We start from the raw sequence: 23,651 nt of genomic DNA, 5'->3' as shown, positions 1-23,651 counted from the left end.
AAAAAAGCATTTCAGATAACAACAAAAGCACTCAGCTAGCCCAGGAAACCTAAAGATCTGTCTGTGGCTAATGAGACCCAGAGCCAAACTGTGGGTCCACACACACCATGGACCACCATCCCAAGCTTCAGGTGCCAAGCTGCTTGCACTGAGATGTCAGAGGCAGGACCGAGTGACAGGGCAGGTAAGGATGACTTTAAAATCTGCTGAGCTCCTGGACAGAGGCAGATGTCCTTCACTGCAGCCAGTCTTCTGGGATGAGGCTCATGATCAAGTGACTGGTCAGTGGCCATCACATCTCAGTGTTGGGAATCCCCTTGCTTCACAGTCCCAGTATGTTCCATCGGATGTGACTGGCAAGCTCCTGTAGTTACCATTTCTGGCCTGGCTTATGTATGCACAGATACCATTATATTCTGGCAGAAATAAATGATCTGTTTGTGCCTCCTGGTATGCTGGCAGATGGTGGTTGTTTACTTGTATAAACAAGATGTAGAGTCAGTCTTTTTTGGCACTTAGACTCAAGATATAGTAACACAGGTTACCGCTGTTGCTTCGTCAGACAGAGCCATTCAAAGCCAGGCCCAGCCTAAGATCTGCTTGTCCATACAACACAGTAACCCAGAGAGGTCAGGACTGTTCTCAGTCCCTCACAAGGCCACATGGAAAGAGCTGAAAGGGAGAGACACTACCTGTGTCTTGTTTACAAGCTTCCTCACTTCCTAGAAGTGGGCAGAAGGCCCAGTCTGAGGCATGTGTTTGTCCATTACCATAGACAAGTGTGGATGGGGATGCAGGTGGCTGGGACAGAGAACAAGTGGGTGAAGCATGGTCAATTGCTGTGCTCTTAGGAGCTCAGAGCTCCATCGTCCTTCCTCTGTCTTCCTCAATTGCTGTCCACGTCACCTTCTGAGACAGGGTCTCTCCCTGAACCAGAACCTTGCTGATTCTGCTTGTCTGGATAGTCAACTTGCCCCATATATCCTGTTTCTGAGCCCCAGGACTACATGAGCCTAACATGCCTACCCTGTTTTTATGTGAGTTTTGTGAATCTGAATGCATCTTCACACTTGGAAAGTTTGAAGTGTCATCTCCCCATTCCCAAGGTCATGGTTTTCAGGTAACGAGGCAATGCATTCAGGTTGCTGAACGGGGGTGACAGAAACAATGACACAGAGGAGAGCAAGAATGGCATTGTGGTTCCAGGCTCCACACTGCAGCTAAGGTTCAAGAAATGTCAAGAAGGAAGTGTCCACACTAACCTGAAATAAATGCTCTTTCCTCTGCTAATTCTGCGTCTGTGGGATGCTGGGCCATCCCCAAAGATGTCAGCAAAGAAATGGACTGAGCACAGAACCAGACTCAATCAGCCGCCGTCTAGTTCACCAAGCACAAGAGGTTTCCAGAACATGAAAAATGTCAATAGTGCTCTTAACAGCTCCTGCTTTTATTGTGGTGGCTGTTGTTTATTTAGAAGGGTGGGTCTGCTTTTTGGGATATTGTTTATTGGGCTTGGAGCAATGTTTCAGTGGTTAAGAGCACTGGCTGCACTTCCAGAGATCCAGGTTCCATTCCCAGCACCCACATGGCAGCTTATGACTGCATCCCATGCCCTCTTCTGACATCTGGGGGCTTCTGTACACACATAGTGCACATACATAGACTCAGGTGCACAAATATGCACATAAAATAAATATTTTTCAAAGATTTGTTATTTGTTACTTTTGGAGTGGAGTCTCACTGGGTAGATAAAGCTCACTCCTAACTCACCTTCTTCCTGCATCAGACTCCCAAGCTCTGGGATCATGGGCCTGCGTCACCAGGTGCCAGCCAAGAACTGCTATTCAAACTAATATGCAGGCCAGTCCAACCTTGTGACATCACATTATGATGCTGTCATCTCCAAAGTTCACACTGGAGAATGTGAAACTTACCAGAATATCTTGATGTTTTAAATGAGGTTAGTTTTGTGTTGGGTCATATCCATAGCTACCTTCAGCCTCATGGAGTCACATATGTAGTATGGAGGAGTGGCAGTCTGTGTACCGCCACCCGGCTAGCTTATACCCCAAAATAACAACACACAAATTGTATTCATTTAAATACTGCCTGGCCCATTATATCCAGCCCCTTATTGGCTAACTCTCACATATTAGTTTAATCCATTTCTAATAATCTATATTGCCACTTGACTGTGGCTTACCGGCATGAGTCTAACCAGCCTCCATCTTGGAGAGTAGAGCCATGGTGTCTGCCACACTGACTTCTTCCTCCCAGAATTCTGTTCTGTCTACTTTGCCCACCTAAGGGCTGCCCTATCAAAAGGCCAAAGCAGTTTTCTTTATTCAACCAATGAAAGCAACATATAGAAAGATGACCCTCCTGCACCACACATGGAGCCCACAGCTCCATGAGTTCTTTTTGTTCCAAAATTGCTTAATTAATTCATATTATTAAGTTTCTTTGGGCCTAATACAATAACTGTTCCAGTTTTGCCTCTGTTGTTGTGATAGACTACCCCAACAGAAAGCAACTTAAGGGAGAAAGAGAGGTTTTTTTTTTCAATTTACAATTCCAGGTTAGAGTCCACCATTGTGGGGAAGTCTAGGCAGGGATGTCAAACATCTAGCCACAACACAGCCACAGTCAAGAGCAGAGAGAGATAAATGCATACTCATTTGTTCGTTTGCTTGTGCTTGGCTTGATTTTTACTATCTGACTCGGGAACCCCTGCCTAGGTGCTGCCCACAATGGATTGGGTCCTCCCATATCATCGACAGGATAATTATCTATAGACATGTCCATGGGCCAACACACTGTACACAATCCCTTATTGACTCTCTTTCCAGATGTGATTCTAGGCATCTAAGTCCCTGTTCTATTGCTGTGAAGAGACAACATGAGCAAGTCAGCTCTTACTTAGTTTTTAAAGCATTTAATTGAGGGCTGGTTTACAGTTTCAGAGGCTTAGTGCATTATCATCACGTTGGGAAGCATGATGGCATGCAGGCAGGCATGGTGCTGGAGAAGTAGCTAAGAACTTTACATCCTGGTCCTCAGGCAGCAGCTAGAGGGGAGGGGCACATTGGGCTTTATGTGGGCTTTTAAAACCTCAAAGCCCACTCCCAAGACATACCTTCTCCAACAAAATCTGACCTATGTCAGCAAGGCCACCTCTCCTAATCCATCCAAATAGTTCACCAACTGGGGACCATGGATCAAGTATATGAGCTTGGCGGGGGGGGCTCAATAGGTTATGTCAAGTTGAAAATTAAAGCTAAATGCCACAGTGATTACTTAACAAACTTGGTTATTTTTAAAAGGAACTTTTGAAATCAGAAGCTGGAGTCCTATAGGGCTAACCCAGTAAGACAGAAGTAAGAGGGGCCAATTCACAGCATTTTAGAGGGTTTTCAACCAGTCACCATCAGGACAAGGACATCCTCAGTGGTCCCAGGAGGGTAAGACACCTTCTGAGTGGCAATGATCCCAGCTACACTGCTCAGTCACACAAGGAGGGGGGAAGAGGAAGAACCACCCAGCCAAGCCCCCGTCCTCTGAGCTCAGCTAACTGTTGGAAATACATGTTGATGGTTGTCTAAACCAGGTTCTCTGCCTATAGGAAGCTTGTATGGCCACTTCTGCCATCTAGGGAGAACAACTCCCCTCACCAACTCTGTGTGGAGCAGAGTGAGTTGTTCTGAAAGCAGGAGCAAATTTCACTATGACTGGCAGAGCACATACTCGCCCTTCCCAGAGTACAATCTCCAAGGAGTTCTGAGGGAGGGAGAGGCCACAGCTCCCTCCATGTTTGCAGAATGTGATGTCTGTCCCCAAGCTTCCCAGACATCAGACACAGATCTGCTGTAGCTACCAATGGCAGGCAAAAGTATCCTGGAGGGAGAACTCATGTGACAGACACTTTGCTTCGGTCAGATTGTACCACAAAAATACAGTGAACCATGAACATCCTGAGAGAAGGTCATAGCCCGGAGAGAAAAGGCTCCAACGTTTCTGAGTCTGTGTCAAGCCTAGACCTTGATCTTGCACTGAGAGGCCCAGCTCTCCACAAAAAACCCTGTCTGCGCATAAACAGATCCATGGATTGGTTTCTCACACAGCACGGTCCCCACTCCTCCAGCTGTGGGATCTTGAGAAACTGTGTCTTGATCTATCGAGTGTCACATTCCCCAGAAGACATCTAAATTGTCTGAATCAGAGAAATGAATACAGTACAAAAACACACAAACATGTCTGGAATCCAAGGCCTGGTACCAGCTAGCCATGCTTTGCTGCAGCCTCTACCTATACCCCGGGAGGCAGTGGGATCTCACAATGCTCTGGCAGGTGGACAAGGCACCTGAGGCGAGTTTGACTTCATCCATGATGACTGCCCTCGCCTGACTCCATTTGTCACTCTGTGTGGGTGTTTGGGGAGTAGTCTCTGTGGACATGTCCTCACGTCCTAACAGAAGCACAGGACAACTGCCATTCTGAATGGTCCTGAGACCCACTGCATCCTTCAGAGCCAATCAATGGTACAGCACACTGGCTTGGATTTGGCATAGAATGTTCCGAGAGTCGTTCAGTCTTTCTACTTTAATGTGTATGAGTGTTTTGCCCACATGCATGTCTGTGCACCACATGCCTGCCTGGTGTCCTTGTCGGCCAGAAGAGAGACTTGGATAGCCTGTAACTAGAGCTACAGACAGTTGGGAACTACTGTGAAGGGTGACGAGTATCAAATGTAGGTCCTGTGGAAGTGCAGTAAGTGCTCTGAATCACCTCTCCATCCTCACCAAGTGGTAATTGACTCTTCTTCTTTAAGAAATGATATTTGGGGAAAATCAAGCAGTATTTGAAGGTCTTAATGACCTTGAAGACAGTATCACTACCACTCCCTTTCCATGTGGGCTCCTGAAGATCCCAGTCCTAAAGTCCAGGAGGCAGCTTTCAGAAGCGGTCTTTCTCTTGAACAATAGTTATCAACCTGTGAGTCATGACCCCTTTGGGGATTGCATATCAGATATTCTGCATATCAGATATTTAGACTGTAATTCATAACCATGGCAAAATTACAGCTATGAAGTAGCAACAAAATAATTTTACAACTGAGGGTCACCACAGCATGAGCAGCTGTGTTAGAGCACCGCAGCATTAGGAAGACTGAGAACCACTGCCATTGAAAATCAGCTCTGTGAGCTGAGGATGAAGGAGTGTTGTCCTGCCTCTTTCCTGCACAGTTCATGCTGAACTGGGCATCCACGCAGCTAATGGCAGGAAGTGAGTCTGTAGCAAAGAGCCTGGCTTATCCTGACACCTGCCTTTGGAGCCAACTGAGAGCAATCATCTTTCCAGTAAGGCAACTCCAGGTATGATTCATGTTATGAGTGCCCAAACTGCTCAGGAGGCATCAGGTGGCTCTGAGGTACCATGCCCCTCAACTCTAGCTAAAGGCAAGTTCAGGCTAATGTAGCTAGGCTTGGCCTCCAAGGAGAAATGGCCACTGTGAGCCATGAGTTAGTACTCATGAGTTAGTACTGCTTGGCTCAGACTATCAATCCAGGGCCATCATCAGTGGCTCCAGCTGACAGAATTCATCACAAAGGGACATCTTGACATCTAAACTTTGTACATCTTGAAACCTCTGCTCTGACTCAGACACCATCCCTCCTAGATGGAGGCCCTGATGACAGGCCCTCCATTCCCTGGGGCTCACCTAATTTCCACAGGCCCACTTACCAGGTGTGGCTGGCAAGCCATGCTCTCCCCAAAAGACAGAAAGCTAGGAGGCCAGGGTGGGGTGAGGCACAGGTTATTAAGATGGTACATGTCAGCCAGGAGGTGGTGGCGCATGTCTTTAGTCCCAGCACTCAGGAGGCAGAGGCAGGCAGATCTCTGTGAGTTTGAGACCAGCCTGGTCTACAAGAGTTAGTTCCAGGACAGGCTCCAAAGCTACAGAGAAACCCTTTTTTTCTTGAAAAACCAAAAAAACAAAAAAGATGGTACATGTCAGGTGATCTTCTGGCAGGGTGATCTGTTATCCCAGCAAAGCTCAGGAGCAGATGTGGAATAACATTGAGGTGTGTCAGCAGACACAGCGTGTGTCCAGGGGTATAGGGAAGTCTGGGTTGCTATGCTGTGGGGCAGCCTCAAGTGATAGAGACTCTGATCCTTCTGTACAGAGAGCCTGTAATTTCCAACCCCATCCTCATACAAGCATCCCTAATGACTGTGGGGTAAAATAAAAAAATCTGCATGAAGAAAAGAGGACTATCCGTCCCCACACTAGGGAGCCAGACATCAGCCCTCTCCAAGGGTGGCCTGAGGGGCTCCACAGGATGAGCAGAGGGGCTGCCGAGAGCACAGTCCAGACCCCTGCGGGATAGGGAAACAGACTGGTCACCACGTCATCATGTGACTCTCCCTTCCACACTTGTGAAGCAGCTGCATAGAAGCCTCAGCTTCCATAGGACTAGGCCTGTCCTTCCTGGGCTTTCACTGCACAGTGAGGCTTGCCAAACAGCAGCTATAAGATCTAACCGAAAACTGCTGATCTGAGAACCATACACATTCCCAAGTCAAATGGATAAACTAGATAGTCAGGGAAAGAACTCACTTCCACACTGGGATTTAAGGAGAAAAAGAAACTGTAAATGACTCGTTTCAACAAGTACGAAGTGTGCAGAGTCCCAGATCAGTCCGAGCTGACAAGTCCCACAGCCCAAGACAGTGGTCACTCCCAAGTTTCAGTAACCTGTGAGAAGAAGGTGTCTTCCCAAACCCACCAGACTTGGGGATGAGGCAGAACAGGGCACCGAGGGCCTGTCCTGGGGGCATCAACACTATAGCTGTGACTCTCCCAACCTATTGACTCCAAGAGCTGCCCTTAGGTGCACCAGCCATTCAGTCTGGGGCAGATGTCATTGCAACCCATACTTCTGAGACACCAGACACCTGGGACAGGCAGTGCTGCAGCTGCAGAAGCAATGCTTGTTTTTGCTTGGGCACATCTCAGTCCTCTTGTGCCTCCGTACTGCCTCTAGGTCACTAAGGTCTTGGCTGACAGAGGAGAAGCTGAGGTGTGTTGATCCATGGAAAGCATCCATATGCCCAGCCTGGGTTGCCGCCTGCAGTGACAGTTCTGTGAATGACTGTCCAAGAGGGGAATGGTTCTAGAAATAGGCTACACCCAGGAGAAACATGGTCCAGCTTCCAGACTCCGAAACAGCAATCTTGCTCTCTGGGTAGCAGGGAAACTCCTCATCTGTAGAGTGCCAACGTGAAGTAGGCACTTCAGTTTGACCAGTCGTGATCTGGCTCCAGCCATAAGTCTAATTATTACACCCACACGTCAAGGTCAAACCACCCTTACACAGGAAGGTATAGAAGAAGTCACTGGGGGCATAGTGTGTCCAGGCTAGAAGCCTACAGAAAGCCATAGCAAAGGCTCTGGCCAGCCCTGTGGAAGTCAGCTAACTTCTTTGAGGTTCAGCTCTGCCAAACAGATGCCTGAGTATCAGGTGGTCTCAGATCCACTTGACTCAGTATTGTCAGGATGGACATGTGTGTGACAGTCTGAATGTTCAGAGAACAACACAGTGGCCACCTACAAGGGCAGGTGAAATGGGCCATTTGGGCCCCTTCAGTCATCTTTATGGTCCCTCCGTTAACATTTTGTCAGACGTCAAGGCCCCATCACATACAGACTCACAGATACCCCTAAGCACTGAGAGTGCCCATCACAGTTCTCAAGGCCCTGTATTTAGCCTGCCTAGGCTGGACCAGTTCACCATTCATTCTGCCAGTCAGCCAGAAACCTCATTGTCTCCACCCATCAACTTGGCCTGTTCGTTATCAGTAATTGCTTTTCTTGTGGTTGTGATCAAATGCCTGACAAGAAGCAACTTCAAAAGGATGCATTCTAGCACATTCATGAAGACATAGAAGGGAGGGCAGCAGGTGGCTCTGTGGCAGGACGGGGTGATATCTGTGACTCTGTGGCAGAGGGACTCCTTGCTCATATCTCAGCCAACCAAGAAACAGAAATGAAGCGGGAAGTGGATCTGCCCAGCCCCAAAAGTCCGTCTTCTTCAGCTATGCTCTAACCAAACCTCCCAAATCAGCACTACCACCAGCTGGGGACCAAGTGTTCAAACACACTACCCTGTGTGGGTATCTTACATCAAGCCATAAGATCCACCTTTCCTTCTAAAGGGCCCAAATCACCTTCCTTCCAGTCCCACACCCACATCTGGACACCATGCAGCCACCAGTCACAGGGATGGATGCTCTACCCTTCTCCTGTAATTGCCACCTACCCTCTGTAACAACAGCCCCAGAGTTCCCTGGGCTCCTGAACACTTGGCCTTCAGAGTGCTGTGCTGAGCTGCACTCTGTCCTTGCATCCAATCTACACACCTCCTTCTTTCTCATGTTGAAGACTCGGACAAGCCTCACCTCTTTCAGGAAGCCTTTCCTGACCCGCCTCCTGATCAGCACTCCTCAGACCATCCCCATTGACCACGGCAAAGCTGTTTCTTTCTCTGTCTATCAGTGCTCTCACTCCAGGACTCCTGGGGAAGGACCCCCACACTTGGAACCTAGTGGTCATTGAGTAATATTTGCTGAATGAGGTGTTTGTTGGAACACACTCACATTAACCTCTAAATGACTGATACCCATCTTTTCCTGGGAGCAACTGCTGATTGGGGAACGGAGGGGGAAACCCAAGGCCCCAAGGTAAAGCAGAAATCCACAGTTCCTTTGAAGAGGCGTGAGCCCAGAGAGAAGTGCAGTCAGACACATCAGTTCCAGTGTTGCCTAGGAAGCTCGGCCCCATGTGCACACCTCCAGTATTAGACTGAAGGGGAACTGTGGTCCCTAGCGAACCCAGTCTTCTCGAGGGAAAACCTCCGCCTGGGCAGCTTTGAGACATCAGAGCCTCAGAGCTGCAACCACAGACTCAGCAGGGAAACTCTAACTGCCCGCTGCTTGGACCTGCTTCACAGAGAACTGCATTCCTGCCTCCCACTCACGCAGCCAGGGATACCAGCATTTCACACAGACTAATTAACAAATGGCAGAGCAATTAAATCGCAGTGGTTCTGAACACATGAGGGAGACTCTGTAGCTTCCCAGGGGGATTGCAAGCCTCATTATGGCTCCCAAGGAGCAGGGCACCAACCTGGTTCATGTCCTGAGCAGTCTACCTCAGCTTCCCCATGCTGGGATGGCTCCAGCTCCCCCAGCTCTGCCCCCAAAAGGACTGGAGAACAAGTCCCTAGTCTTCCCATCCCTCACCAGCTGTCTCCCCTCAGCCCCCAGGGGAGCCAAGTACCCTGTGAACTTCCTCCTCACAGAGCTCCAGGCCTGAGGCTGCCTGAAATTGTTTTACCACCATCCCTAGAATCTCTCCCCTGTGCTGAGGTGACCATCTCCCCAGTCTCTTCCGTGGTCCCATTGGTCTACCAAGATCACTCACTGTATTAATATGAATGAAAATGGCCCCACAGGTTCAGAGAGAAAGGCACTATTAGGAGGTGTGGCCTTGTAGGAATAAGAGTGGCCTTGTTGGAGAAAGTAGAAGGTGCCAGCGGGGGTGGGAGGTTGACATCTCAAATGCTGAAGCCAGATCTGGCTTTCTTTTTTTCCTGCTGCCTTTAGATTTAGATGTAGAACTCTCTGCTCCTTCTCCAGCACGCTCCCATGCTTTCTGCCATGATTACAATGGACTAAGCCTCTGAACTGTAAGCCAGCCCCAATTATATGTTTTCCTTTATAAAAGTTGCTGTGGTCGTGGTGTCTCTTCACAGCAATAAAACATAAGACACCTACACTCGGGGATCCAGCAAGAAATGTTCTATCTGCCCCACAACCTGTAGGCAAATCCCACAGATAACAGAGGTGAGAAAATCTTTAAGGCCCTAGAACTTGATGCTCCCTCTGTGAGTTCCAGAAATACTGACTGTCACCCTGCAGCCAGGTCCACCCCAGAATGGGTGATGAATGATTAGGGAACCACAGCCACACTCATTGTGGCTGTTGCTCACCTCCCTTCCCACAGTAAAGCCCACCAGAAACTGTCCTATGGATAATAGTTCTACTTAAATTGTTTTCAATGAACCTGCCTTACTGAAGAGCCTATGTTGCTTAGCACTCCATTGGGTTGCTTGGTATTCCACTTAAAGCAAATAAGACCCCGAACATACCTGCACTGTGAAAAGAAAAAGGTGGTGTGGACTAAAAGATGCCCCTGTAGCCAACAGGGGCTAATTTTCCTCAAAACCATTTCAGAAACAGACACACACGCACACACACACTTGTACAGGGCATATGCACTGACCTGTGTCCACACAAGTCACTCCACACTTTCTGACATGAAACACACCCTGCACTTTTCACACACACCCCCCCCCCAGAGATGAGCTCCACACAGACAGGACCTGTGCCTGCTGCTTTGTCTGTGTAACGAGACAGGTTCTTCTTTGCAGGAGTGGGTCCCGGTCTCTTAATCACTGGACCCATGTGGTTTTTCTTCCAGGAAATAGCAATAGATGAGGATAGTCATCCTGTGAACCCAGGGAACCTTGAAGGCATCTATGATGCCTTGAGGTATCCAGATTGGGAATGCTGGCAGGAGGCAGACAGGAGTGGGCCTCTAAAAAGGTGTGAGTCCCACATTTTAAAAATCCTATAATGTTCTACAATTCCAACTCATCCATCAGTTGGGTGTACAAGGACCAGGCCAGGGGGTGGCTTTCTGCAGCTTCCACAACCTAGGTTGCTAGCTAGCACTGGTGGTTCATGGCTGTTGTGGTAAAGCATCACACACAGGTGGATTAATATAGAGACACACACACTGTGGTGGCTGAGGCAGAAGCCAAGTCACTTTGATGAGGAGAGCCTTCCACATCTGTATATGTGTGTATATATATATGTACACATATGTTTGTACATATATGTATGAATATATATTTAATTCTATATATTATGTGCATGTGGTGATTTGAACAGAAAATGACCCCCATAGACTCATATATTTGAATGCTTGGTTATTAGGGGGTGGTGCTACTTGGCAGGAATGAGGAGGAGAGGACTTATTGGAGTAGATGTGACTTTATTGAAGGAAGTGTGTCACTGGGTGTGGATTTTGAAGTTTCAAAGGCTCAATCCAGGCCCAGTGTCTTTCTGCTGTTGGCTAATCTGGATGTAGAACTCTTGGCTACCTCTCCAGCACCATGTCTGCCTGCAAGCTGCTATGCTTCCAACCATGATGATAATGCACCAAACCTCTGAACCTGTAAGACAGCCCCAATTAAATTTTTCATTTGTAAGAGTTGCTGTGTTCAGGGTGTCACTTCACAGCAATAGAACATTGACTAAGACAGTGAGTGAGTGAGTACATGTGTGTGCGTGTGAGTGATATGGGATTCCCCTCTGTATGTTGTGAACATGTTTTATTGCCATTGGTGAATAAAGAAGCTGCTTGGGCCTATAGCAGGGCACAATATAGCCAGGCAGGAAATCTGATATAGAGTAGGGAAGAAGGCGGAGTCTGGGAGACACTATGTAGCTGCTGGAGGAGAAAGTTGTCCACTGCGGATACAAGTAAACCACAAGCCTCGAGGTAAAATATAAAATAATAAAAATGGGTTAATTTAAGATATAAGAGCTATCTAGCAAACATGCCTAAGTGATTGGCCAAGCAGTGTTTTAATTAATATGGTTTCTATGTGATTATTTTGAGTCTGAACAGCTGGGAACCAACAAGCAACCTCTGCCTCTGTGTGTGTGTGTGTGTGTGTGTGTGTGTGTGTGTGTATGGCAGCAGTGAAGTGGAGATCAGAGGACAGCTGGGAAGTTTTCAGTGGTCAGTTCTCTCCTTTCATCATGTGGAGGACTCGAACTCAGGTCATCCGCCTTGACAGCGGTGGTGCTTCCTGACTTGCAGAGCCATCTTGCTCTCTGATGTCTCCTTTCTTACAGAAACACCAGTCATGTGACTTTAAGGGCCTGCTCTAATCTCATTTTAACTTGAGTTCCCCTACAAAGACTCTTTCCAAATAGGTCCCATGCACAGGTGCCAGGAATTGGGGCATCAACTCGGTTTTAGGGGGACACAATTTAAGCCCAACCATGCAGGAATTCTTCCAGAAGCAGCTGTCTCCCTAAAGAGCCACCACAGGAACATGGGTGTGTGAGCATTTCTGAGAGAATTGGGGAGAGTCCCTGGTCACCTAAAGGAAGCAGGAGATGACGGCAATATGTCCACATTGGTGGAGGCTATTCATGTCTGCCGGTCTTTGCTATTTTCTGTACCACAGAGACATCTACCATAAAAAGCAGAGTGTAAAGCAGCTCATTAAAGTGTGGATTCATGCAAAGGTCACTGCAGACCTTGATGGGCAGGTTCATCAATATGGCAGGAGTGTGGAGAAGAGAGCCATCAGTCACTGTGGAGAACAGTGGAAGCATCTGTCTGCAGCCCTTCCCAGCAATGCCCGAGGAAGAACACCCTGCCAAGCACCAGCTGTGATATTGGAGCCTACTTTACTTCTGGGCATGTGGTTGTTACAAGAACATACAGTGCTTTCTCCCTTATAAAAGTATAAGCCTGGTGCAGGAGAATTGTCTGTATTCTGTCAATCATGTATTTTAATAAACCGCTGATTGGCCAGGCAGGAAGTATAGGCGGGTCAACCAGACAGGAAGTAGAAGCAGGTTAAGATAAGTTATAAGAACTAATAAGTAGCCTGACCTAATGGGCCAATCAGCTTTATAACTTACAGAGATCGCTGTGTGATTGATTTTCTCTGGGACTTGCCGGCTGTGGGGTACTGGGCGGGAACAGATACCCCAACAAGCCAGCCCTCATGTTACACAAGCCATAGGTTGCTAAGACAGTAGACTGTCCTCTGAGGCCTCTCGGCTCGCCCTGACATATCACATGCTTCATCCACAGCAAGGAAAATCTTGCAGGCCATAGAAGAACTTAGGAACCTGAACCACATAGGGGCCAGGCTGTGACTATGAGGGTAGGCTCAGGTGTAAGAATGCTTAGTTCAAATCTCTGCCCACCACATTCTTACAGGGACCAGGGCCCAGTCTTCTGCCTGCACAGTGGGAGCACTGCTGTCACAGGGACACACCGAGATAAGAGGGCAGAGCAGAGCACCTGCACAGGAGAGCAGAGTGGACAGGGAGGGCATCGGGACCACCACTGCATAGTCCTCTTCCCATCTGACCCTCCAGACTGTCCCCCAGGAACCCCACAGGCCAGCCTCTGACCCCAGCTTCTAGCCCTCGGTGGTTTCTGTGTAACCCAGGCCACCCACCCTAGTTCTCACTTTGTCCCTCCCCACATGACAATACACCAGACTAATTTCTTTCTGCTGCAAACACACAGAGGTTTTCTGATGTCCTGTCTTCTCTCTGAAATGTGGTTTGTAGGACAAAGACGAATGGGGGCCAGAAGTGCTATGTCACTATCACCTGGAGATAAACTTTGTCATATGCACCACCTCTCTGCCACTGCCCCACCTCAGACCTGATCATAGTGTCTGGTTGGGACTCCAAGAATCTACACTTAAAAGGCACTTGGGAGGGACTGAGGATAGGATTCCATTGGTAAAGTGACTGCTGCACCAGAAGGAGGACCTGCGTTCAAGCCCAGCCCCTGCATACAAAAGCCGGGTGCTGGGGTGGTGGAAATAGGAAGATCCCTGTGGCTTGCTGGGAAGCTAATCTAGCCAAACTGGTGAGTTTTGGGTTCGGTGAGAGACCCTAACTCAAAAAATAAGGTAGAGAACAATTGAGGGAAAGAACTGATGTTGATCTCTGGCCTCCACACAGAAGAAAAGAGGATGGAGACAAAGATTATAGGCTACCTGACGTCCCTGGGGCTTGCAATGTCCAGGGAACATGGCTAAGAGGAAACCTGGGATCTTCGGAGTTCTGCTTCCTACTTCCAGGGTAGCCTGTAAAAGCCCTACAAGCTGATAGTCTCAGTGCTCATCCAAGTGGGGTGACGGTGCTCAGGATGCAAAGATGCCCTGCTGCCAAGGTTCGTATGTAGGTCTGTGGTCTTTGTTGAATTATGACAATAGCAGCCAGCCACCAGGAGCCGCAGCTGGTGCGCAGGGAGGGGCAGGTGCACACCACGGACAGAGGGCTGTGAAACTGACCGGGGAGCAAATACTTATCAGCAACACTCATAGTGAGCCCAGAGTGCAGATAAGATTAGTCTGGCGCTGCGGATAAATGCAAGTTCAGTTTCACCTGTTGCCCTGGGCGCTACCTATGCACCGGCTCCTATCCACCTACCTGCCCTCAGCATACAAAGCAGAGCCGAGCTCTGGGCTGCTTTCCTCACCGCCTCAGTGAGAGCTCCCACAGAATCAACCCCAGGGCCTCGGAGAGAAAGTGCAGACACGGGGAGCAGAATGGCTGGCCCCTAGACATGGTCAGCAAGGAGACACAGCGGGCAGGCCTGTGGAGCATTCTCTCATACCCCTGACTGCCGTTCAGGCTCTCCACCCACCCTCATTCTGAGCAGACTCCGGAAGGCTCTCTCCCAAGTTTTAGTGTGCTCTCTCTCGGGCTTCCTCAGTGCTCGCTGGTGGGCGCCTCAGTGGTCTGTGAACTGTCAACTCTGGCTTCCTTCAGCTCACCTCTCCTCTCGCCTAGCCCTCCGTATTTCTCTGGGAGTTACCATCAACTGCCACCCACCAGGCGGCACCTAAGCATCATGTGCCCACTCTAGGGTTTAATCTCCAGCCCCTGTCTCTCCTGGAATCCATCGTCTACCAGTCTCACCAAATCCAGCACCCACATCCAAGATGGAGCCTAGACGCCATACATACCGGGCTCTTCCTCCCCTGATTCTGTGACACAGCAGGATGTGACTGGACTGAAGCTCAGTTTGTGCCTAGGATCTAGTGCCCACATCATGAACAATAACTCTAGCCTAGAAACCGGGAGACTCTTTCTGGTCCTGGAACTGCTATCAGTCACTGTGAGTCTAGACAGGTCTTGTGGCCTTTCGGGACCATGGATTCTTCTTCTTGCAGGGAAGTGGGCTGAACTGGAAGCTCACAAGTCACCTTTTGGCCCTGATACTCTACCCTCCTATGAGTCACTGCCGGGTTCCGGTGCTTTGTCACTCAGATATCTGGGGAAGCTAAAGAAAGAACAATCGGCAGCCAGGAGCACAGAGTTCACAGGGCATCCTGCTTCTGGAGGAATGCCTGATGACCTTCAACAGAGGGGCAATGTGGGCAGGGACTTCCCCCTATTTAGGATGAACACATCCTCCAACATGTGGCGCCTGCATTCAAATGGTGTTCTGCAAGGCTAGGCTCTGCCCCTAAACACAAATAAAACCCAGGCTTGGCATTGCCAGAGCGGTTCTCCAGATTCCTCGTCAAGTTGGGTCCTGCACACAGAAGACCAAGCTCACTGCGAACCTGACTTTGAGTCACCACCAGTCCTTCCAGAGTCTGTGATTCATGACCTTGTTATTTGGAGAAAGAGTCACCAAACTTCCAGAACACTCCCTCTTCTCGTCATAAACCCCACCCCACATTTGGCAATTGGGAATCTTTTGTTTTGTCTAGTAATACAACCAAACACTAATCCCATGGACAGCCCAGATAGGAGTGTAGGTGACAGGGTACTTAATACAGTGAGCCAGACCAGTGTGGCTCATTACAAGAAGGCCCAGAATCCATGCAAACAATTATAGAAATCAAGGCACTAGGGAGACAGTTCAACTGATACAATTCTCAGCTGGCTAGTACAAAGATAATCCCCAGAATCCAGACTTTAAGAATCAGGCATGGTGGTGCATGCATGCAACCCCAGCACCAGGAGGCAGAGACAGGTGGATAACTGTGGCTCACTGGCCTACTAGCCTAACCTAGTTGGTGAGTTCTAGGCCAGTGAGAGACCCTATCTCAAAATAAAGGAGGACAATGCCTGCAAACTCAGTCTGCCCACGATGTGCTAATACCATTCTAAGAAGGCCAAGCCCACGAAGTTGAAGCTCATCTCCAACATAAACTTAGAAAGCAAGTCGGGGGGAGGCACTTGCATCCTTCCTTACTAGATCAGAGAAGACACTGTCCCTCCAGCAATGGGACCTTCCTTCCACAAAACAGCAAAACTTCACTAAGCAGAGTCCCTTTGTAGACCGATGTGGGAAGAAGATGCAGAAATGTCCCCCTTACTGCCACTCATACCCAAGTCTGTTTTTGTTTTTTCTTGTTTTCGAAACATCAAGGATCATTCCTTGGGAAGTGAAGTTTTGGGGCTTGGTAGCTGAGGCAGTGAAGTAAAGGTTTTGGTGGGCTTCTGTCTGAGGTTGAAGTATGTGACATGTCTGGCATTGTAATCACATAGGGAGAATGACTGCATCTGCTGTTCACACTCAATCCGCCATTAAGCATCCCCTGTCCCCTTATCTGGTACTTTATGCAGACTGCATTCCTCCTTATCCCACCAGCCCCACACACCCTTGAGTTCATATTCAAAGGACAAGACATCAAACATTAAGAAATGTTGAGTTGTAGTTAGAACTGTGCCTGGTACCCATGTGCTTGAACCAGCAAGCCCAGAGGTAGCAAAGGCAAAGGTCACTTCAGTCATGGCTATAACTTCCCATGTGTCCTTTCCTTCCACTGTGTTCCCGTGATCATGACTGCTGCATCCTTTAGAGAGCTTTGAGAAGCCAAAAACCCTGAGAGATGTGGAAAACTCCACCTTTTTCCAGCCTTGAGAATTTCTGAATCCTCCTTTGAGATCTTAGGAAATGTCTTTGCACGTGACCAAGACCCACAAACAGGAGAGATGACCACGAGTTCTTACAGGAATGCCATGTGCTCCAGTGGGGGTATGAGCATCCTTGTCACGTGTGCACTGGCTGATGCTGGGATACCAACAAGGCAGAAACACTATCCTACCCTTAGAGAAGCCTAGTCTTTGTGGAGGAGAACCCACCAGGCTCTCACATTCCCATGGGGGCTCTCTGGCATGGATAATATCTCCACAGCAAGCATGAGACTCCGTTCTCCTATGTAATACCCTTCCAACAGTGCCAAGATATGCTTCTAATTCAAACATAACACTTGCGCCAATCCAAGGCCTAGTGGGAAACTAATATAATAATGTGGGTCAGCTTTTCAGGACCATCAAAGTCAACAATCTTTGATAACATCTACCACAGCCACATTTGGAAGAGCATCAGCTCTCTTTTTTGCTTACCACTCACGTTGCGTCTATGGATGCTAGAAGCAGAAGGATGCCTGGCCATGGTACCCTGATGTAGTGGAGAAAGATGGAAGTTTAAGAGAAGCTTGCTGGTACCTAACTTTGTTACAAGAATGGCAAGTGGAGATCTTAGACAAATCTTAATCATTCTCCAAAGAACTCAGGCTTTGGATGAGACTAATAAAATCCTCCGTCCCAGGACTGAAAGGGCTTAGCAGAACAGATGCTGGAGGGTTTCATCGAATGCCTGTGGCTGGTGTTTTGCTGTGGTATCCAGCACAGCAGAACAGAGTGGGTCAATGCTGCTGAAGTATATGAGGAAACTCCAGCAGAGACCTGGCCAATCCTGCTGCCCCTAAAGGGAACAAGTGTGAGAAGAAGCAGGTACCCTGTGGAAGGCTGTGAATACTGGACTGGTACTTGTTGCTACTCTCCTGGTGACTGTGACTGAGGATGTAGCCTTCTGAGGAATTGATGCTGTTGAGAAGCTTGGAAGCTTCAGACTTCAAGGTCACAGTGTCCTCTAAGGGACACCTGGTGCACAGCAAGCTCACGTTTTCCTCTAGCAGTATTGATAGTCTCTTTCCTTCACAAGAGCAACTGCTGATGGGTATTCTAGGGAGCAGGTCGGTATCCCCAAATGAATGTTGGCCACACTCAGCTCTTAGGCTCACTGGGACCCAGCATCACCTGTAATATAGCCAGGCCCATCATCAAAATGCAAATTCCATAATTCACATACTCTCTGGTTCTCCAGCTTACCTGGAAGCTGGGGGAGTGGACAGACACGGACTTTATAAGTCAGTTTAGCATCAGGGGGAAAATAAAGCATTGGAAATCCCTTTGCTTGATTTCCACTCCAAGTGGCCTCACGTTTCTCCAATCTGAGCACCAATACCCCAAGCATGCCAGGCGAGTACTCTAACACTAAGTCACATCCTGGGCTCTAGCCCTGTCTACAGTGCCCCACAGTAATGAAGCGCTAGCTGTGTCTGAGTCATGTTGGGAGCTAAATAACACGACGAACCCCGAAGCACCTCCCCTACCCTCCTAGCAGGTCAGCAGGACAAAGGTCCAGGCTGGGAGGAAAGCATGCTCACAGGAAAGAGAGACGACAACCGCTTCCACGGCAACGTCGCCGTCTCCTCGCCCATTAACAGTTAAGTTCTCTGGGGAAAGGGATTGTTTCAGCTGACAGAACTCAGCCTCAGCAGTCTGACTGCCCAGCACACCAAGGTTGCATTGAATGGATGTGTATTGTCAGTTTTGCAAATCATTGAGCCAGCAGAGAATACTGTGACTATGGTTCACGGTCATAAAAGGAGAGCCATCTCAAACATGTCTGTTTAACCAAGGAAAAGGGAGGCAGGAAAGGAGAGGAATAGCTAAAGGTTATCAACACATCCTGAACAGTTGATAATTGCTGCGTGTGTTTTACGGGATGAGAAGCAAGCCCATTGAACGCTAATTCCCCATCATCACAGAGAGAACCCTCTGTCGCCCTTTTCCTTTGATCTCTCCTGGAAGAGGCCATGCGGAATATCATACTTAACCATTTAGGTGTTTCAGCTCTGTGTGTTAACCCATAAAAGAAATTGCACCAGCTCCCTGCCTGTCATCATTTAATAAATCAACAGGTCCATCTCAGTGGCCTGAAGCCTAATGGCGTTTATGAGTGCTGGCAAAGTCACCGGCCACTTAACCGAAGCAATTAAGCCGTGCCTCCCTCCCATGATTATAGGAGATTGACTAGTTATAACTTATTCTTTTCCAATGCAACTGACAAAAAGGTAATATTCACACTTACAGATAATGCAGAATACTGGTACCAGAAATCACTTCCTGTGGCTGCCTGTTCCCCGTGGTGCACCTCTGAGACAGGATAGGGAGACACACTCTAGCACAGACTTGGCTGTATTCTGCCTTAGAACCAGGTAGAACCTGGTAGCTCAGCTTTCTTCTCAGAACAGGATCTGGGCTGTTGCTGGACTCAGCCAAGAGTCCAAGGTAAAGAAAGCACCTGCCTCATTCCACAAAACCAGAAAACCCAGATTCCTGGTAGCCTGCCTCTGAATCAGAAGGTCCTGCCAGAGGTTGAATTCTGTAGGTGGAAAGAAGCAAGCTTAGAAGGACCCCAGAATGGTCCTCTGAATTCAAGAGTGGCAAGATCAGAGCAGAAAAAAAATGGTTTTGTAGATAGTTTAAATCACTTAAATAAATTAAAGTTTGCTTGTATTTCTTAAATAAAAATGTTCACATTTTTCTAAGCAGTAGGGGTGCACGCCTTTAATCCCCAACACTTGGGAGGCAGAGACAGGCAGATCTCTGTGAGACTAGCCTGGTCTACAGAACAAGTTCCAGGACAGCCAGGACTGTTACATAGAGAAACTCTGCCCTGAAAACAAACAACAAACAAGTTCACACTTTAAATCAAATATACAAACTCTCCCCTGTTGCATGAGTTCTAATTGGTCTTAATAATAAAGTCCCAGAGTCAGATATCGGGACAAATACTGAAAGATCTGAGAGAGAAAGGAGCAAGCCACAACCAATTCTTACCTTGCTAACTTCTCAGTCAAAAAAGAATTGAGCTCCTTTCTCCTCCTCCCTTATATTCCTCTCTTCACCCAGCCATATCACTTCCTGCCTGTCTGTACAGACCTCCAGACCTCTATGGTTAACTAGTACCTAGCTCCTCCCTCTGACCTTCAGTCAAACTTTATTTGTTAGAGTACAAACAAGATATCACCACAGTCCCCAAAACAATCAATCAGTATGTACCCACACAATACCGTACTAAAAACCACAGTAGCATTAAAAACTCTGCTATTTTGATGAGAAAATATTAAGTTTACTGCTGGGCTCTGTGTTTTTGTTTCTTGTCTATATGACTTGTGTCGTCTATATGGCCCCTTGTCTTACACATGCTAGGCCAATCCTGAGGTCATCATTACTGCCTTTAAGTTTGTTCACTACAAAGGCTGACTTTCCTTAGATTTCTGCTAGCTTATAATGTTTTCTTTTTGTTACCTGCTAATTCAAATGCCAAGTATGTTCTAATGCAAATCATGAATTCTTGTGTGTCCTCATTAAAATTGTGTGAGACAATCAGCATCATTTTGAGAGGCTCCACAGAGAGTTGTGAGAGTAGAGCCCAACATGGTGGTGATGAGGACAGAGCCAAGATACCTGAGCTCATCTTCCCCTATCGAATTCAACTCCTGTCATCCTCACCACATCCCATCCATCCAGCTCCTCTGACTGGTTTTAAATGATGGTGAGGAGACCACGTCCCTTGGCTATCTGTTCCGGTGGCCTGGGATAAGGGCTTCTGAGGCTGGTGGTAAAATGACTATCTGCCAGGCTTCCACTCCAGCTCCTTAGCAAAGAATTCATTCTCTGCCCATTTTTTTTCTTTTAATAATTTGTGGGTACATCTTTCCTCCTGTATGGTTAAAGAAAATGCCTAAGATTTAGATGACACATCTCACAACTGAGAGAACTTTTTTTTTCTCAAAGGACAATAAACACAGGAATAAAATGAGGGCCATGTGCAGTCACATCTGCTGAATCAGTGTGGTGTTTTAAGCCATGTAAGTCTTTCCTTGGGGCATGCAGTAAGTGTGTAATTCCACACAAACATTCACCTGTGTGAGAGCAGCAGTGTGCTCATGTGTACAAGGTCCCAAATGTAAATGTGTGTGTATTGGAATACAAGTGGGTATGGATGTGTGCAAGGGAGTAAGCGATGGTACATGTAGTGTATGCAAATACAAGTCAGAGTGTAGTGTGTATGTGACAGTGCAAATGACTATGCATGCATATGTGTGAGCACATAAGAGAGTGTGAATGCATGTGAGCATACAAGTAAGTGTACATATGTGAGGATAAAAGTGTGTGTGCTTTTGAGAATAGTGAATGTATGACAGAGTACAAGAGAGCGTGTATGTATGCATGTGAGTGTACAGTTTTGTGTGTGTGAGAGAGAGTACAGTTGATGCATGAGTGTGTATGTGGGGATACAAGAGAATGTGTGTGTGCATGTGCAAGTACAGTTGAGTGCATTGTGCATGTGTTGTGTTGTGTTGTGTTGTGTTGTGTTGTGTAGTTACTTGCTAAGAATTGGAATATTCCCTCCCATATGGAGGAGGAAGGCTCCTGTGACTTGAGAAGAAAGTGCAACTTACAAGTCCATATTCAGGTTCACCAGCATCCCCATGCTCACATGGTATACCCCAAGAAAGCTCCTGAAACTTAAGAATTCACAAGGATCCTGTGCAAGTACTGTGGGACAGTTTTCTTGTACACTGTAAAGATCTGTCACTTGTATTGGTTTAATAAAAGGCTGATTGGCCAGTAGCCAGGCAGGAAGTATAAGCAGAACAATCAGACTAGGAGAATTCTGGAAAGAGGAAAGGAGAGACGCAGTCACCAGCCAGATGCACTAGAGGGAACATAAAATGGGAGAAGAGAGAGGTTTAGCTGGCTTTGTCTGCTTAGTCTGCAATCCCCTGGCCTTGGTAGAGATAAGACTTCACTAGTGATTTGGCTGCTTTGCTTTTCTGGCTTTTAGATTGAACCCCAATAGTTAACTCTAGGTTTTTACTATTCACTCTATATCCAAGTTCATGTAAGCAGTAACACTTTCTGTGGAGACGAGACTGACAGCCATGTTGCCTGAATGTCCTACGGAGAATTCCAAGGAGGCAGTTTTATACGGCACTGCCCATGCTGAGGTGGACTTTTCAATCAGGCAGCTGTCTTTGTGTCACCCATGCTCCTGCAAGTAACTGTCCACCCACATTCCTGTAAGGAACCCAACCAACTCACTGGCTCACGAAGTTACACTCAAGAAGAATTGGTTCTTTTCTCTGTCATCAGTGCCATATCTGGAATAATAAGGAGATGTTTGTTCCCATATCTCCAGGAAAAGTCACAGAACATATTTGGTACCTGAAAATAGACCCAACAGAACTGAATGTGGATTGGGAAGGAATGATTGTGTGGTCCCAGCAGTGTGTGCTGGCATGTGATTGAGGCTGATCCATATGAAGGTAGAACATCCACAAGGGCAATTTTGGTGTGGCTACCTTTCCCTGTGTGGTTTGGGAAGGTGTACCTGCTGCAGTGGTGCTTTCATGTCTCCTGTGATGGGTAACAGACAGTCAACAAAGGCCAAACCATTTGGCTGGGGCATCCTTGTTCGAGGATTACAGGGTAGCCATCTTATACTTGTGTTTTGGGTGAGTTGCCTCCGTGATGAATGCAGTACACCACATGAGTTTAGAAAGCTCGCAAAGGTGCTAGCCTCTGATTTGGCATGGAGGGTGGGAAAGAGGGAGAAGGGATGTTGGTGGGCTGTTTCTTATAGCTCGTGGTATTCAAAAAAAAGCAAAAGTTAGAAGTGAACTAAAGAACCCTTCCTAGTACCAATAACAACAATAACAACAACAAAATGGTGGAAGATTCCCCTCAGGCCTGAGCTTTACTAGAGGAGAGGGGAAATCTATGATTCAGCATGCAGCCAGGATTTTAATAATGGACTAGTCAATAAACTATGATAACCAGAGAATATTCAACCTTTTGGCTGGTTAAACTAGGAAAGACTTTTAAGATTTATTTTTATTTTCTGTGTATAAATGTTTGCCTGCGTGTATGTATGTGTGCCATGTGCATGAAATGTCCATGAAGACCACAAGAGGGCATCAGATCCCTTGAAACAAGAGTGACAGGAGCTTGTGAGCTGCCGTGTAGGTGCTAGTAGATAAACCTGGGTCCTCTTAACTACTGAGTCTTCTCTCCAGCTACAGAAAAGACATAAGCAATGAAAGAGCCTCTTGAAGTCTGGCTTGTGAGACTGTGGGATATGGGGGTAGATGAGGTCAGTCTGCATGCTGTAAAAGTAAAGAAACTAAGTAATACAGCTATTCATCCCCCCCTTAAAACAGAAGCCACATAACCTGAGGTGTGATAAAGCAGTTCCTGGTGGGCTGGCTTATTTGAGTCATTAGGAACACTTGCTTACTTGCTTGCTGGCCAAGGTCTCCATGAATATCAGGGACTAGAAGGTAGCAGAAGATGGGCAGGCATTACTGAAGGAACTGGATATGCAAGAAGCATTGGGATGGCCTATTCATCATGTCATAAAAGACTGTGTTCCCAGGAGAGCTAAGAAGAAATTTGTTTCGGCAGGAACTTTGGGAACAGTAAAAGGGCTTTAACAGGGGCTCTCAACCTTTCTGATGTTGTGACCCTTTAATACAGTTCCTCATGTGTGGTGGCCCCCCAAACATAACATTATTCTCAGTAGTTTTGTTATTATTATGAATTTTGATAAAAATATCTGTATTTTTCAATGGTCTTCGGCAACCCCTGTGAAAAGG

At 47.4% G+C, this 23,651-nt stretch overlaps 1 protein-coding gene across 5 annotated transcripts in view; it reads right to left on the bottom strand.

Moving 5' to 3' along the window:
* LOC146894389 (uncharacterized) overlaps positions 1 to 19,293 on the bottom strand; it is a 156,560-nt gene extending 137,267 nt beyond the window's left edge. The window contains exon 1 of one of the 5 annotated variants that reach the window (XR_015738202.1): positions 19,076 to 19,287. The gene's annotated coding sequence lies outside the window, so the exon portion shown is untranslated. Of the gene's footprint in view, positions 1 to 19,075 lie in introns of all 5 variants that reach the window. The other 4 variants (XR_015738201.1, XM_085691099.2, XM_087907534.1 and 1 more) reach the window with 4 other exon arrangements.
* Between the last annotated feature and the right edge of the window lie 4,358 nt (positions 19,294 to 23,651).

Source organism: Myodes glareolus, chromosome 6 (assembly GCF_982192425.1).
Source record: "Myodes glareolus chromosome 6, mMyoGla1.1, whole genome shotgun sequence".
Taxonomy (NCBI): domain Eukaryota; kingdom Metazoa; phylum Chordata; class Mammalia; order Rodentia; family Cricetidae; genus Myodes; species Myodes glareolus.
The sequence above is the reverse complement of the archived record's forward strand: the minus strand, read 5'-3'. Positions and strand labels throughout refer to the sequence as shown.